We start from the raw sequence: 17,389 nt of genomic DNA, 5'->3' as shown, positions 1-17,389 counted from the left end.
TATTAGCTATGAGAATAACAGAAATTTTCTTTAATATTTTCACTGCCCAGACATGCTCACAATTCTTAATGATTCTTAGAAGCAGCCTTATCAGTTTGAAGGTCTTGAAGTCCCACCGATGCAAATGCGTTCATCTTCCATTGAATAAAAAACTCAGTCCGCCTTTTCCTCTTAAGTTTTAATGGATGATTTGGGAAACCATTCAAAGACACTCCACTTGAACTCACTCTAAATCTGATTATTAACTTCACTAAAGTGTCTGACAGGTGCAAAGCTCTTAAGTTGTGACAGTGTGTGTGAAGTGCAGGAGGTTTGACAAAGCTTGTGTAGATCATGGAGCGCCAAGGGGAGTGATCTGCCAACTCTTCAGCTCGGAAGGAAAAGCTGTTTTGATGGCGGGCATCGTTATACACCACCAGGGAGGAAACGGGCCCAGTGAGAGCCGGCCCACGCTGGGCCCCCGAGATGCACGCAGACGTGTTTTCTCAGTGTCTGAGCAGTCCCAGTGGCATGGTCAGTCATGACATGTCCAGTCTGATGGCTCAGAATAACTGCTGCCTTGTCAGTTCCAGTGAGGATTCGCAGCTTTGACAATATGCCTCAGTGTCCAGTGTCACCTGAGGCACCAATTAACCACTCCTCATTCCACATACACATATGCAGACCACACTCACACCTGCTATTACAGTGCACGCACTTGCATGCATGCACACACACACACACACACACACACACACACACACACACACACACACACAAAGGCGCTTTTCTTCACACAATTCACTGCTCACTCCTGCCATGAGAATGGCCACAGGCAGCTCTCCAGCATTATTCATGGGAGTTGATGGGTCTGGACTGGTACTTGGTGAGACCTCATCTGGACCAGTGTCCTGGCAGGGAGGCCCGTTGCTTCTTGTCCCTGTTAGCCTCTTCATCCTCATGCTGAGGTCGTCATTAAGGAAATCATTGCACCCAGATCCCAGATGGCGTGTTAGGATTGCTGGCATGCCCTCTGATTATGGAGCAGCCTCCTTGGAAGGCCTGAGTCCTTCTGACGAGCTGGATCCTTGTCTGCAACAGTATTGTAGGTGAATAGGTAAAAAAAAAAATTACGGCTTACTTTTTTTTCCTGCCTATTCTTTTCTTTGTCTTGCGTCCACGCCGATTCAGAAAATATTGATCTGTTTCTGTAAGAGATATTGACAGCATTCCATAAAAAACACTTTTGAGGAGAGCACATGTGCTTAAGGGACCAACACATAAGAGCTGGAGAGTTTGATAAGCAGTTTACTGACAGCATGAGGGCATATTAATAGAGAGCACCCACTTTTTCAATCAGAAAGTTTGGGATAATCTCTCACATGCTTGATACTCGAGACATCTTTTGACCCAGTTAATTTTGATAACATGGTTGAATGAGGAAAAGTCCAGCATGTTAAGGCCTCGCTCTGATAGAGACATAGACATTAACGCCTTTTTGAAATCGTAAATAAAGTTAAAAAGAAACCCTTATTGCTGTCAGTGTTAATGATTGTCTGTGCTGCTCCCCTGTATGGGACAGGTTTTGGAGGAATGTGTGGATATCCTCAGCCACATGCTCTTGGAAATCTAAATAAACGAACAACTTCCCATTTTACAATCACAGGCTATGAAATGGCTTTTGTTAACGGAGATAGTGGCATTTGGATTCAGAGTACAGCAATTTGGAAGAGAAACGAGCCCACCCACATCATACTGCCCCCTTTACCTCGTCCCTTACCTGCCTTTGCAAATGTGCATCTAAACAGGTGCCATGGCCACATAAACGCCATCATGCTTGTTTCATTTTATACACACAATCAGTTTGAAAAAAAGTGGTTTGATAATTCAGGACTGATCTTGGCTACGATCTCTTAGCAGTACTCTAGAGCAAGTGTATGATTGGCCGGCACCCAGATATACTTCTGTTTCACACTGTAGCCACTAGATGAACAGGCAGAGGGGAGAAACATAATGGATACAGATGCTTCACACAGCGAGTGAGTGAGCATGGTTTGTCTATAGCACTTATATTACTGGAAGCATTAGCCTCATTTTGTCAGCGTTGTTACTTGTTGTATAACTGGTTTCACTGTGGCTGCCATTTGTAATGGATCTTTAATAGAAGCTTTGGTAAAATGTTCTCTCACTGTTTATTTTTCGTTGTTGTTGACATGCTTGTTCTGGAAAGCATTGAGGTGCAGTGTAAATCACCACAGCCGTGACCACTACACTGACTGTCAGTCTCACTTTGTTTAGTCTTATTTTTTCTATCATGTAGATTTGCTATCTTCATTCTATTTTTTCTTTTAACACAGCAGGAGTCTTTATCTGTCTTGCAATTGGATGCAGGATCAAATGGATGTTAAAATATAGTCAGTTAACATTAATATTGGAGCCATTTTACCCATAACACCGCAGAAGGCTGGGCATCATGGTGACAAAAAGGAAGAAATATCAAAGACGGACCCCCCGATGACAAAAGCAATGCATTTGATTTTCAAAGGGATGCAGATATCAGCACTTTTGAATCGCTTGACCAGGCCTGGCCTTTCCACTCCCTTACCTTTCATCTCAAGAGCTGGCCACAGGAAAGAAATGATGGAAGGCTGCTCAATATTTAAATGCATCCGGGCCTGATAAGTTCAAGCTTTCATTCAGATTTGATATGAATATTGAAAACCCTGCTTCATAAGCACTAAATGCTGGTCTGAAGAAGGCTTAATGGAACATGCCCGCATTGTAATCTGTCAGCCATCTGAGGGCGGATGAAGAGGCCTCTACATCCACCACCACATCAATCACATGGATCCATCTTAACATTTTTAATCAAAGTACTTCAAGGGTTTGTTAATTGTAATGAAGAACCATTTTAGTTTAAAGACTCTTTTTTCAGTTAAGTAATTGATGATTTCTATAAAATGTCAGAAAACAGTGAATAGTCACAGTTTGTCATCTGTCCATGTTCACATTTTCAGATGTCCAGTGAAAAAAAATCCCAAGACATTCTCTTTTCAGGGATAATGCTGTACATAGAGAGAAGCAGCAGATCATCACATTGCAAGCAGGAACTTGAGATTGTTTGACATTTTTCCTTGTTAAATTATTTAAATGCTTAATCTAAATTACTGTCGATTAATTTTCAGTTATTTTGAATTGTCTATCAAGGTGTTTGACAAAGCTTTTGCTTTTCTATTCTTTTCTAAATGCTGAAACTATTGAGAGAAGCTGTCAGGTTGTTGTGCGACTGTTTCTTAGTGTCCCATTAAGATTTCTCTTTGCGTTCAAGCAGACATGTGAGTTACACTGAGAAACACCTGGAACCTGATCCATAGATCTCTGAAGGAACCGAGCTTTGATTTGGCTTGAGGAAAAAATCATTTTCAGAATACACACCAAGAAGAGAAAGTAGATGCAAGATAATTCAATTAAATTAGAGATATGGGTTGTCAGAATAATGCATTGTTTTTATTTATTGATTCTAGAAATAATAATACATCTAATAATGAATGCAGATTAATAATGCTCTGTGATCCCTCTTGACCCCATAATTACTGAAAATATAGTTATCCACAGGAGCTTTGTAAACATGATGGCTTGACAGCCCGACTTTAAACGTATACAGGGAAGTCGGAGGTTGTCTAGGTTATATATTTTTTAATTAAGCAAGCGTGCGTGACTCTGACCTGCGCTGTTCCAGCACATGTTAAGTGACATGTTCTTGCTTCCAAGTTTCCCATCACTTTTTTTTGTTTTGTCTAAATTACCATTGAATTAAATTTCCCTCCCTTTCATTCCCCTTTAACTACACACACCTTCTGAGCTCCTGTTTTGCATAACTGGCAGCCTGTGCACCAGTGGCGTTTCCCTTGGAGCTGCAGCACTAATCTGCAAGCCATTTGCTGCCTAAGTGCTGTAAAAAGGTTCATTTTGTTGTATTTGTTGAACTAAAACATACAAACAGGAATGTGCATCTTGCTGGGGTACAGCAATTCAATAAGCAACTGACTGTGATGTGCACATTATGCTTGAAAATGCATGAGGACAATGTGAAATAGGGACACAATGAGCATTGTGTGAGTTAATCTATCGTTTCTGTATTGTGGCCACACTGTCAGTACCACTTTGCATGTAACTACCTAAGCACAACCAGGATGGGTTATGAAGAAAGCATAAAAACACCAAGTGCTTAGCCGTTTGCTCCATTCAGCTGACCTCATGCGCAGTGCCTGCAGCGTTGCATTGTGGGATTGTTATTTTAAACAGGGAGCCAGAAGGACGTGGATGATTGAAATAATGAGGAGGATTTTGCTTTTCCATCTGCTAGCTCCCACTCCAACAAGTTAAATGCAGCAGGCTCTTCCTTCCAGAAAAAGCTGGTTGTGAGAGTGGTAAACAACACAAGGCGGCAGCAGTTCGGTTTACCTGACGGAAGGCCACCTGAGAGACAGAATGAGATGGTAATTTGATTTCAGCACATGTTGTTAATAAAGGCCTTATGCTCCTCTCTGCTGCTATGATTTCATTTAGACGCATAATGCTGAACATTAATATCAATACATACACTATTGATTTTTCCTCCTGCCTGCTTTGAAGGAGAGGGAGTTTTAGAGCAGGGGAAAGGGAGATTCAATTGCACTGAATTTAATTTGGTGGTTTCATGTCAGCATAGATATCCTGAAATTCAGACTTGTCTGAAGCCTAGTTCAATATCCTTGCTTGACCCCATCCTCTGATTCCTTCCCCTCAGAAAGAGATGCATTACTGTGAAGGAAAGAGAGAAGCTCTGATCTCTCTCTCTTCTCTATCTTTTACACGTTCTCTGCAACCCTTACCCGGAGAACCGCAGAGGGTCTCTGAAGGGTCAGTGTTGCAGCATTACCATGGAGAGAAAAGGCCAAGCGTGTGGGTGTTCAATGGAAATCCAACAGCCGAAGTTTCCTTTGGGCTTAACAAAGGGCATGTGTTGTGCAAAGGTGGTTGTGTGATTGTTTTGGTAATAAACTTTCATCCGTTGCTGGAGGATCAGAGTTCACTTGCTTCAGAGAGTTTGTGCTTGACTTAAAATAAGAAGAATATTAAGAAGTGCTGGTGGGAAGCAGTGCATTCGGAAATACAAAGTAATTGCGATTGATGTTGAGGGGAAAGTGGCACCGCATTCATCAGAGAACAAACTGAATCCCGATATATTCCTCTGAATGTGTACTTTGTTAATTGAGTACAATTATAATTAATGGACGCACTCCACAAAGAATATTGAAGAACAGATGTTTACTCAACATAAGTCAATCGTTGCAGAAACCTTCAATTATGGCCCTCCTACAGGGAACAAAGACGGAGCATTTATCCGGGCCAATTGACACGAGATTGAATTGATTACCTTATTATAAGGAAGCTTGGTTATTATTGCCATAACTCATTGCCGATTAGCAATGTTTTGCAATGCAGAAGGAGACAGCGTAAACACGATCAGGACCTAATCACATGACTAGCCCATATTCATCTTGTATACTTGATTAGGGCAGATGTACAGAGAAAGGCAGGCAGAGAAGAGAGTGGGTATCAATTTCACGATATGAAAATGATTTCCATAGACACCCTTGGGTGGTGAGGTGCTACCGCGCTACAACCTGATTGGACACCATTAATCACAGCTAAACAGTGTATCGCTGCGGTAGAGCATGTCTTCACCATTTATGCACAAACGAACCCCACAGCCAAGTATTTATTAGGAGCTGACTTCATGTGTGCTTTCAAAACTGTGTTTATGTCCCCCACATTCAAACCTGATAAAAGCAAATGTGATGTTGGCGTTTGCAGGTTTAGCAGCAGTGTGAGTTCAGGAGTTCAGACAGCAGACATATGGAGAATGTGCCTTGATTTGCGCTGCGCTTGCTGAATCGCTTGAATTGAGACGTACACCCCTTGTGCTCTGCCTGCGTGATGAGGGCGAGCATCTGAACTTCCATCCTGTCAAGTGTGTGTTGGATGCATCCTTCTGACAGCTCTCTCGCTTTGCTTTGCACCCCCACCTCTCTCCCCGGCCCTCCATTTCACACCACAGAGGTCAGGGATTCTGTGTGTATTGTGCGTGTGTGTGTGTGTATTACTCACATCGCGGGGATATAAATCACAGTCACATTGCCTCCTTATGGGGACAAAAAGCAAGTCTTCGTAATGTAAATAATTAAATTTTAGGTTAAAGACCAGTTAGTAGTGGATATGGTTATGGTTAGCATCTTTGTAACATCCCCCGAAGTGATGGAAATGTAACTGCGTGTGTGTGTGTGTAAGGAGCTGAAGTGTGTATGGGGAGAAGCTGTCTATCTTCTCGGCCCGTGGTGTTGTCAGGTCTGTGGTGTTAAAGAACTCCGACAGGATGTCCCCTACCTCACCTTGCTGCAAACAGGGCCTCATATCAGCTTTCATCCACAGCACAAGTGTGTTAGGAGTGTGTGTGTGCGTGTGCCCGCTGAAGTGTAGCAAGTTTGTCCTTTTCTCGACGTGTTTCTGCGTGTGTGTACTGCACGCGTGTACGTGCGCCCTCTTCCACGCTCCGTGCTGCTCGGCTGTTCAATATTTATCTTCTGTATGCCGAGAAGACCGACTTGAGGACGACTTGAGGATTAATGCTATCCTCAAACAGAATGCAACATGTCTGATTTTCACACCATCTCTTCCCCCCGGTGAGCGGATGGGATGGTTTTCATGACGGCGAGTGAATCTATCGACCCTGAACCAAAAGCAGGACCGGACTGCTGCAGTTTACTCTAACACACAGCTTTGGTTGGGTCTACCTAAACACATTTCCTTTTCTGCACATCATGCATATGATAAGGAGGAGGAGCAGGAGAAATGATAGCGCTTTAAAAATGCAAAATGCAATGCAGCCGAGGGCAACTTGTGTGGAAAAATGCTGCTATTTTCTTGTTTTCTTTGGAAGTTGCAACCTTTGCTGCACCTCGTGCATTGCTGATACTGTTCCGCCTGACTGATAATGTAAGTTTTGTCAATGTTCTCATTTAACCTTTAGGTGCGATTTGTGTTAAAGCAGGCTGCTCTATGTCATGTGACCAACATGGCAATGCAGAGATTGAAACATTTGCATGTTTAGGAGCAGATGTGCTGTGAAAGACCAGAAAGCAGTTAATGGATGTGTTTTTTTTTCTCCAGGTGTGTGTTTTCCTTGGTTAAATGTTGGAATTTTCACTGTTTCTGTTCAGTCACTCAACCCCACGCACCTGTTTTGCTTTGTCCACAAGGTGTTACTCCCTTTGTGGAAATCATTCCTCATGTTGTTGACATTTGTTGTGATAATGTAGTTTAGATGTTTTCCTGACAATTTGAATAGCCAGTACATACTATAATGTCAAACTCGTGTATCTGTATGTATTTTAAGAAAAAGAATGAACTCTTCGCAGTGTCATTTTACATTGCTGAGGGAGCAGATGTGCAGGGAAAAAGACCAGAAGGCAATTAATGGTTGTATTGTCTCCTGCAGCAGAAGATAAATGCTGGAAAACAGTCACTTGAGTTGTCCTTCTCCATGCCCTGCCCACATCTGTTGCACACGTTTTTTTTTTTTTTTGTACCCTGACGGGCAGTGTTTTGCAAGTTGACACTTCACAAGAGCAAGCTCAAAGTTCAGTTCACACAGATTAAAATGAACTATCATCATTCACTGGTTGGACGCTTCGACTCCACGTGTCGTTTCAGAATTGTTAGGACTTGTTTTTTCAGATGACGGACACGATTTGCATAAAAACGTGAGACTGTTTCTGCTGGAATCTGTCCTGGTTGGTTCATAAATCTCCTTTCGATATTAATAGCTGCGTCTCAATTACCAGTTGCACTAGCGTGCTGGCATGGTGGGCGCTGTAGAACACAGAGCATGAGCTTCGTTAACTCTGGTGGGAGTTGGCAACCTTCATGTTCATGTTCATTAGCTGCAAACTGATGTCCAGTTCACCAAAACCATGAGCACGATCAATGAACGCGCTCTTTTAGCATGTTCATGCACAACACTGCTGATGGTGTGGAGCGTTTAGAAAAATGTGAAAAAGAGCAGCGGGACACTTTTTCTAATGTGCCAGTCAGTACAGGAAAAGCCATTAAATTTCATGCTGAAAATAATATTATTTAGAAGGTTTTCTCTGCTGTGAAACTCATTTTTGACCCTTGAGAAACAGGTGAACGCACGTGAAGAAATTCATTTTGCACTTACAGTAATAGGTAAACCAAACTCACATCGCCCAGATTCAAGAAGAAAACCTTTCTTTTGTCTGCGGTATCTGACTACGCTTGTTGAGCATGCGTAGATGAGGATGTTGTTTGTCCCTCTACAAATTATTTTCATCACCGTACACAACCCTGATTCCAAAAAAAGGTGAAAAACATCGATAAAAACAAAATACAAAACCTTTGCAATCAAACTGTGTCTCATGACAGCAACAGTTTTATCAGCTGAACAACAACTTTGACAACCACCCAGTTGTTATAATCATTTGACTAATATTTGTCATTTACAAGAAAAAAAATGACACGAATGTGTGTTCCAGTAATTCAAATGTAAGAATTTCACATTTTTCTTTGAATGAAATTGAATATCCTGCAGATCAGACAGCACAAGTAAATTGAAGATCCTTGGACTCAGATCAATAAGTGATGAACATAAAGGATAATAAATATAAACATAAATATTTGCAGAACAGGCTTGAGCATCTTTTACATCTGCTTTAACTATGAATTACAGTACAAGTCATTGGAAATTCGACCAAACTTAGCTTTCGGAGGATCGTGTTTTTTAAAGGATGAACATTTGTTAAGAATATACATGTAATTGATTGTATTGCTGGTTGTGATGTAGTGTAATAATCACCTGCTGGAGGTCAGAGTTTTTATTGGCCGTTCATAACAAAACACTTTGAGATAAATCCAATAAAGCATTGGAAGCCTCATTATGAATATTCCTCCACTCACCTGTCGCAAACAGTCCCAACACCAGCTGCTATGTTTTGTGTACATGTCGCGTGTCCTTTGAAGTCCCGGCAACAGCTTCTTCCAGACCTGACACAGATCTGTGTACACCAGTTCATCTGCCTCTCATACATCCTCCTCTCCCTCACCAGCCCTTGTCTCCATGTTTTAGCCCACCGCCTGTCCGTCCCATCCCAGGCTGCTGCCCGACAGGCGGCAAACTGGGCCTGACAGGCGGCCAGGCAGTGTCACAGGCTCACCGCAGAGAGCACTGCCTGTCTCCACTCATTTCCTCCTCCGTGCCCTCTTACCTGAACCTCACCGCTTTAAACCTCAGCCCACTCAGAGGGAGGGGAACATCGTGCCATGCAGCGAGGTTTCCTTTTTACGACAAGCTATTTAAACAAAGTCTTTTCTCCTGACTGCCCGGCTCTGTTTTAATGTACGTACGTATGTTTATGCTGAATGTGAGGATTGAGTTATGGAATAACAGGCTGTGAAAGGAAATCTCTCAAGGCGTAAGGATAAAAGATGCTTTTACATGTTTGAGAGCTGTGTGGAAATGTCTCCCTAGTTCCTCTTGTTGAGAAGCTTTTATGAAGAATATATCAGTTATGGACTGAGCCAGACTGAATGCCATTTCTTGCATCCTGAGGTAGAAGGCAGTCCTCTTTTTAGAACATTGTTTGCTTCTTTACTGTCTGCTTTGAACTCTTCTCACCCGTCAAACTTGTGTAACCGCTGCTCATTTGCAGCAAAACTCTTATGAATGAAATAAAGATAGTTACAGACTGAGTTTCAGGAGTTCCAGTTTCAGACCGTGGTCTCTCCCAGCAGGATAGGGTCTTCATATGCAGAAGCCAGTGACTTGTCTCAGAGGAAACTGTTAGACTTATCAAAGCACACAGGCCCCTCAGATAATCCACTGTGCCGCATCTCAGCACTCATCGGTTCAATTCTGCCGTTTCATTGTGATACGTTCCTCTGCATCTCTTTTGTTTTTCGCTCTGGAACGAGAAACTTCCCGCAGCCTCAGCTGTAATTGGTTTTCATGTAAATTGAGGTGGGTCAGGAGATCGGCAGATTACCTCTGGATGCTGTGCCTCATACTCGCAAACACACGAGTACGTATGAATACAAATATACACACATACATGCAAACAGAGAGACAGTCTGTCTCCTTCACACACACACGCACACACACATACATACCGTGCATACACACGTTTACCAGAGCACAATTAGACTGTTGCCACTGAAGTCTTCCTAATGAGGGCTGAGATGACAGATGAAATCCAGACATTATAACGCATCACAGTAGAAGACTCAGAAAATTGTTCTATCTCAAGAGAGAAAAATCCGAGCCTCACAGTAATTTGATGTTTGATCTTCCTCACCCCTAAAGCGTAATGGCCTTGAATATGTGATCCTGTCCATTTAGAGCAGGATGAAAGTATCGTGACGGCTCAGTCTGCACAAAGGTGCGCTGTTAGCAGGGACATTCACATGGCAATGAACAAGATGGATGAGGTGCCGCAGTTGGCTCCTCAGAGGAGGAGAGACATCTCTTTCTCCCCCAGAGCACTTTTCAAACATATCTGTTTTGAAAGTCCCATTTCACAAGGTGTCCATATTCCAGAAATAAAAAATAACAGCTCAACCCCCTCCCGCACCATTTCAGTGCCATTGTTTCAGTGCATCAGTGCACAAATGTCAGAGCGACGACATACAGAATTTGATTTCAGAGCTATTTCTAATTGCATTTTTACTTCGGGGCTCCAGGGAAGGGAGGGTGACCCTGCTAATGGAAGAGCTCATCAGTATCTGCCGGGTAATTAGCCGAATTAGCCAATCCCCTCATCTCTGAGGTGACCCCGGTGTCAGGGTGAGCATTTAACGTGCAGAGAGTCTCCACAGCAATCGCTGACTTCCAGCGGGGTCGTACCTGTTGGCCCTAAATGCTTTGTTTATTCCATAATGTCGGTGTGAAATGAGGCCGAACGGCTTTTCAGATCCAGCTAGATGTCATGACATCCTGCTGCATTAAACAACACGAATGCTTTTACAGATAAATGAATGCCATCTTTTTAATGCATTCCAGATACTTGGCTGAGTAATAACCTTTGAAAATAATGAAATATAAAACAAAGTACAGCAGTAACAGTTGTCTTAGCAACAGCTAGGCTGCACACATACAAATTCATGTATACAAAACACACAGTGACTTCCTCTTATGCGATGTGTCACTTTTGTATGAAAAATCACTCTTCACGTAAGTGTTTCCTAACTTCTCTTCCAGCGAGCGGTTGCAACAGTAATGCTTTTCCTTCTTTAGCAGAGCTGTCTTTATTATTCAGTAACCCTCAGTCCATTAAAGGGCATATGAAATATTATCTTTTTTTCCCTCCATTACTCCTCTCTAACTAAACCTTCTCCGTCCATTGTTGCTTACACATTTCGCTGCCGCCTTCCTCTCCATCTCGCCAAGAGAATATTTAACCTTGGCGAGGCTCAGGGAGCAGATGGTGGGCCCTTATGTGTGTCCGGCCTCATCCACAGCTAATGAAGTGATGTCTCTATAAACACCTGACAGTGGGTCAAACCAGCCTGGATATGAAGATGGCCAGTTCTGGCTGCACAGAGCAGGCAAGCACTCCCAGTTCCTCATTGTCTCCACGCTGTTGTGCCAGCACATGAACCAGTCCACCGGAATCAGGACAGCCCTGCTTACTGCTGCACCTGCAACCTCGCACTAACAAGCAGACACATTTAACAAATGAGCAAAGATATGGTTAACACGGAAGCTCAGGATGAATATATCACACAAAGCAAAAACAAAAACAAAACAAACAAATCATATTGGGCAGAAATTCTGTTCAAAAAAAGCGTTAGTCATCACACATACTAAGATTAGAAACGGCATATTACCAAAGGCAGATGTTCTCGTATAGAGCTTTTTTCATGGCAGACATTTGGACATGTAGCAGTAAGTCACAGACGTATTTAATAGCATTACTAAAGGCTGCATTCCACTCATGCTGTGTTCATGTCATATCATTTGATCCGTAACCGTGAGCAGTTGAGTGGGAAAAGCTGTTCACGACAGCCTCTGACTTGTCATTACAAGTTGAAGATATTAGGAATTTCTGACACCGCCGATATCTCCGGAACCACAAGCACGTCGGCAAACTGTCGGCAGAATGCATACAAATGCACCATCAGTTACATCTAATTAAAATCCAATTTTAACACCAGAACAATGCATTCCACTCACAGAAAAGGAACTTTACGTTGTTTGTATGTGGTTTCATTTGGCAACAAACCGCTAACAATACGTACCAAAACAAAGGATAGTATAAGATATTTATCTGGGGTGACTACACGGTAGCATGAGGGCTCACCACTTTGGAATAATGTGTCAACCCAATATATATATATATATATACCCAATATGTTTTTTTTTGCTCTCCTGTCGACATTGTGTGAATGCAGCCGTGAATGCAGTGTAGTGAGCTGGTTTCAGGTATTGTGATTGCTGGTTCATTTGAATACACTTACGGCCATCATTAGTGTTAGCACTCACACCTGTGCCTATCCTGGTCTGACAAGTCAACACGTCTGCTGCGAAAAAGGCCCATTACCAGCCTTCGTGTTACAGAATCAGTCTGGGTCTGTGTCCAAAATCAGCGCTCCGTGTATAACAGACAAGAATCTTCTCGATACTGAGCAGTAAATCGTGATTTTGAACACTTGTGAATCCTCATCGGTTTGTGTGATCACTGACAGGTGTAGTGTCTGCTGTAATTTTCACATCCATCAAATGCAGGGCAGTGCAATGTAGCATTGTTAGCAAAGTAATGCACATGCACACATGCCATGGACACAATGTTTTCATTTTTGATGCAGAAATATATAGTGCATGTATTTCACACACATTAACGACTATAGACTATACAGTAAATGGAAAGTGATTTTGGACACAACAAACAACTGAGTCTCATAGTAATCCACCAAGATAACCGACAAAAAGGTCTGGTTACGTTGACATTGGCCTTTCGATTGACACTTCACTTGACCATTTAGGATCTTCCATGTCATGTCGACAGCTGACAATAGCCAACAAGAGTCCGTGTTGAGCAGATGTGCCTCATTCTCTTTTTTCGAGTAAAGACTGAGCCAGTTGCAACCAGTTGTGTAGATGACTGGCACGAAATAAAGGCAAATTCCAAAAACAAGGATATGATGCTTCACTGGGTTATTTACAACCAAATCAAGGAATTCAGTGCAAATTATATGGTAAAATAGTAATAATAATAAATAAAACTTTTGAGTGTTATGTTTCAAAATAGACCAAAACCATGCATGCACTTTGGATATGGATGGGATAGGCATTTTAGTCTAATTTTATAGGCGTTTACAGGAACAGTAAGGGTTTTTAACAGAGTGCTGCACTATGGGCTATTTTTAGCCTTGATAATGCTAGGTTAGCTAGTTTGAGTCTGGCTGTGTCTTTGCTGGAGTTCGTCAGCCCACGAACTGTCCACTAAGGCCTGTTCATCCACATGAGTTTCCTGTTGGCATTGTTAGACGATTTGATGCCAAGGAGCAAATAAATTCTCTTCCTTCTTTACCGCAGAAATGGCCGGTGCAGAGTCATCTGTGCTGTAAGAGGCTAAGATGACATGCAGTGTGACAGAATGCCATGTTAAGCCCAAAAATGCACTCTGAAAAAGACTATCTGTGACTGCTAAAACGGACCGTTGTCCAGCATCTGACAAAGCAAGACAGTTCGTGACTGAAGAACCAGAATAAAGGCAGGAATGCTGTTGCCCAACTGAAAAACTATACTTGAACAGGCCACACAGGTGAGATTAATTATTTATTTGAAGTATCTCATTCAACTTAAAAGAGAAACAGCTTCAAGGATGAGTACTTACCAATGAGTTTGTCAAGTGTATCTTTGTTAAACCTCCTCAAAAGCTTTGGTAAACACCAAACAAGCAGTTTTCTATTCTTTTGACATTCATATTTTTGGTGGCTTATTTCACTTGTATGGATTTACTGCCTTTTTGTTGTAGACAAGGTCCTGCACACTAATGGTACACCCACATAGGTGTTTTCACTTGGTCAAATAACCTCCATTTTTTATATATCCCTAACATTAGGCTACATCGTGTCATTCAAGCTTCTCTTCAACAGATCTTTTTCTGTAAACAGGTGTTGCAAACAGGCCGAGGGGGTCATGCGATAATAGCTCATTTGAGTATAAGCACAGGCATACACACACATACAAATGCGATTGTAATTATCCTACACTCTCCAGTCATTTTTCTCTCTTTTCTCAGCAGATGAACTGCTGACAGGTCATTGGCTCATTATGGTAATTAAAAATATTTAAGATACAGCTTGAAATCATATAAGAGTAAAAATAATAACTGTGTTTGAATAAATGTAATTCAGATTCCATTAGTGATGATGTGTTCAATCTGCTGAATGAATAATACATCTGTAATAATACAGAGGCAAACAGTGCTCACCACATGCTAGTGCTGAAGATTTACAAACGCTATCGTCATGCAAATAGTTGTTTTTCATGGTAAAATGTTTCTTTGTCTGCATATTCTCTGATGCAAATCAATAGACTCATTTTGCCCACGTCTAAGAGTCATAAAGCACAATTTTCAGACAATTTTCCGACCATTGGGGTTTTGGGTCGTCGGAACAATGGACAGTTTCTTGAAAAATGCAGTGTTTGTCTGAGTTCTGCTCATAAGATTGGTTATGTTTGGGATTTCATCTAAGATACGATACATTTGACAGACAATTCATAGTTTTACCATGATTTCATCATGATGGGAAAATAAGTAAAGACTGTATTCAACACAAAAAGTCTGCCACAGAGTTGAAGCCGCCATTCAGACAAGTCTTGCTAACTCTGTCCTTTTCTTACTTCTAATGTGTCTTTCCCAGGAGGAAGTGTCTGATCTATGCCAACTTTTCTTTTCCCACTCTCTTCAAGTTCATCTATTTGTGCACCAAGCAGCTTTTTATGCATAATATCCTGTCATCATAATCGGGCATGCCACAGGAGCACTACCTTTGTCCCCTTTAATTTTGAATGGGAAACAAAGCCTGGGCACAGATAATTGGCTCTGCTGCTAACAACTGCCTTTGTGTCTGCTGCTGAATTTACTGCACTGAGAACGTCTTAATGACAGACCGAATGTGTATTTTTTTTTTTTTTTTTTTTTTTTTTTGATTCGTCATACAGCCACAGCCCCACCACTGGTGCTTCCCCCCTGTGCTTGAAAGATGGTAAGATAGGCAAGTGTACAGCAAGAAGACTATTTGTCACTCAGCAGTCGACCGCAGACTGGGGTGTATAATTACCATTTACTGCACAATCAGCTGTCTTTTCACACCCTCAGTGCCAGAACTCTTCAGATTCACATTCAAATTGCTGAAGAGAGTTTTTTTCCCCTTTCACAGATTTATAATTTTTCTTCCTTTTTTGGCATCTGCTTTCTATTTCAATCCACATTTTCCTATACTCTCCCTTATTATAGGTCTTATTGATTTAATAGCACCCCGCATGACTTTTTGTTTATGCATAATTTGCGACTGCTTACTGATTTACATATTTTTTCTCATGCGTGGCTCCCTGTCTGCTAAACTCGCCCCATATATCTGCCTCTTGCTCCTTCACTCCTTCCTCTCTCGACTTTGCTGTGCCAGCACTTTGATAGCGGAGTAGCTGGGGGTGGTGGTTTAATGGTGGGTGGGGGCTGCAGGCCTAGATGAGAACAGTCAATATTTCATATCTCTACCTGGAAGGAGACACAGAGGGCAGTGCAAATTCAAATAGGGTAAGATGTATGACACCCATACACAGCTTTAACGGTGTTGCCAATGGGAGATGCTGCAGGAGACTGTGTGGCTGACGGCTCCTGACAGAAGGAATCCATTAATTTCAACATTTGCAAATAGAACATGGTTTCTGAAAAGATGGCAACAGTTGCACTATGGAAACTGGAAAATTCAATGCAGTTACATTAGCATAAATCAAATTGTCAAACTTTTACATCTTTGAATGCATTGTGCACATAATGTGGACATGGCTGGGAGTTTTGAATAATGCCGCTTGTGAATAGCAGCAAATTTCCCCCCTCTGATCAGGTTTCAGGTGTGATTATGTGCTGCTGGATTCAAAAGGTATGTTGTAATGAAAGTGGATGGCTGTGGATGAAAGGGGTGTTCCCTTCCTTGTTGCCAAGTCCCATTCTTCCACCTGACCTCAATCAGCCATTCAGCCCATGTAGACGGAGCTTACTGTTGGCTCCTCATATTGGTTTCCATTGCCCAGAGAATAACTCTGCAATCAGTTCACACTTCTCCCCACATCCCTCTCAGGTTGGCTACATCTGCTCTCATTCAGGCCTCTGCCACTCGCAAATGAACTGCAGTCTTTATCAGGGAAATAGTAGCTGTGAATGATGTGATCAATTTTTGCTTGAGAATCACGAGTGTCCATGAAGATGTTAATGTTGTGACCATATTCCCCCATGCAGACTTATTTCTATGGAAATGCAGCCATTCGTATGCCATTTCTAATATTTGTTTACAGCAAATCAATAAAAGGCAATGTGCTGACTGCACTATGCACCAGATAACGAATGTTGGAAATGTATGCAGAAAGCATTCCATACGTCCAACTCCGTAACAGGCATATATTTGACATTATAGAAGTTTTCAGGGAAACAGTGCTCCATCATAAGAGTGCCATTGCATAGTAAACTGGTTTTCTATCAAAGTGAAATAAATATCACCTGATGCGTGCAAATGAGAATACAGAGGATGGTGTTATGAAGTAAACAATACATTGATCTTCCCATGAAAATGGTGTTGGATACACTCCTGTGAGAGAATCACATCCAATTCTCTACGCAACAATGAAAAGAGGGGCTGAGTCTATTGTACCTGTCTCTCTGTCTGGCCCCAGTTAAATGCTGCTAGTTGTGTTTGATCTCTACAGAAGCCTGCTTTTGGCTCCTGTGCAAGGCCTTGCCACTTGGGTGCTGAACTGCTTCATTCCGGTTGCCTGTGTTTGTTTGTTTAATGCCAGGCTCTGCTTTCACACAGACATAATTAAATCAAGCCTAATCCACTATTTATGCATTCTGCTTCTGAATTATTCACACAACAGTTTTATGTGTTATTGCATTTTTTTGTTGTTGAGATATTTAGAACTTGTGGGGCTGCGGTTATTGAATAGAACTTCCCCCAAGATTGCTTCTTTTATTAATTAAGCCTCCCCACCACCACCACCATGCAATGCTACACAATGCAGTCATGTATGAGCTGTGCTTGCATTTCTTTGCTTAAGCAAGTATGAATG

The sequence above is a fragment of the Chelmon rostratus genome, chromosome 2, assembly GCF_017976325.1.
Source record: "Chelmon rostratus isolate fCheRos1 chromosome 2, fCheRos1.pri, whole genome shotgun sequence".
Lineage (NCBI taxonomy): Eukaryota > Metazoa > Chordata > Actinopteri > Chaetodontiformes > Chaetodontidae > Chelmon > Chelmon rostratus.
This window is presented reverse-complemented; position numbering follows the sequence as displayed.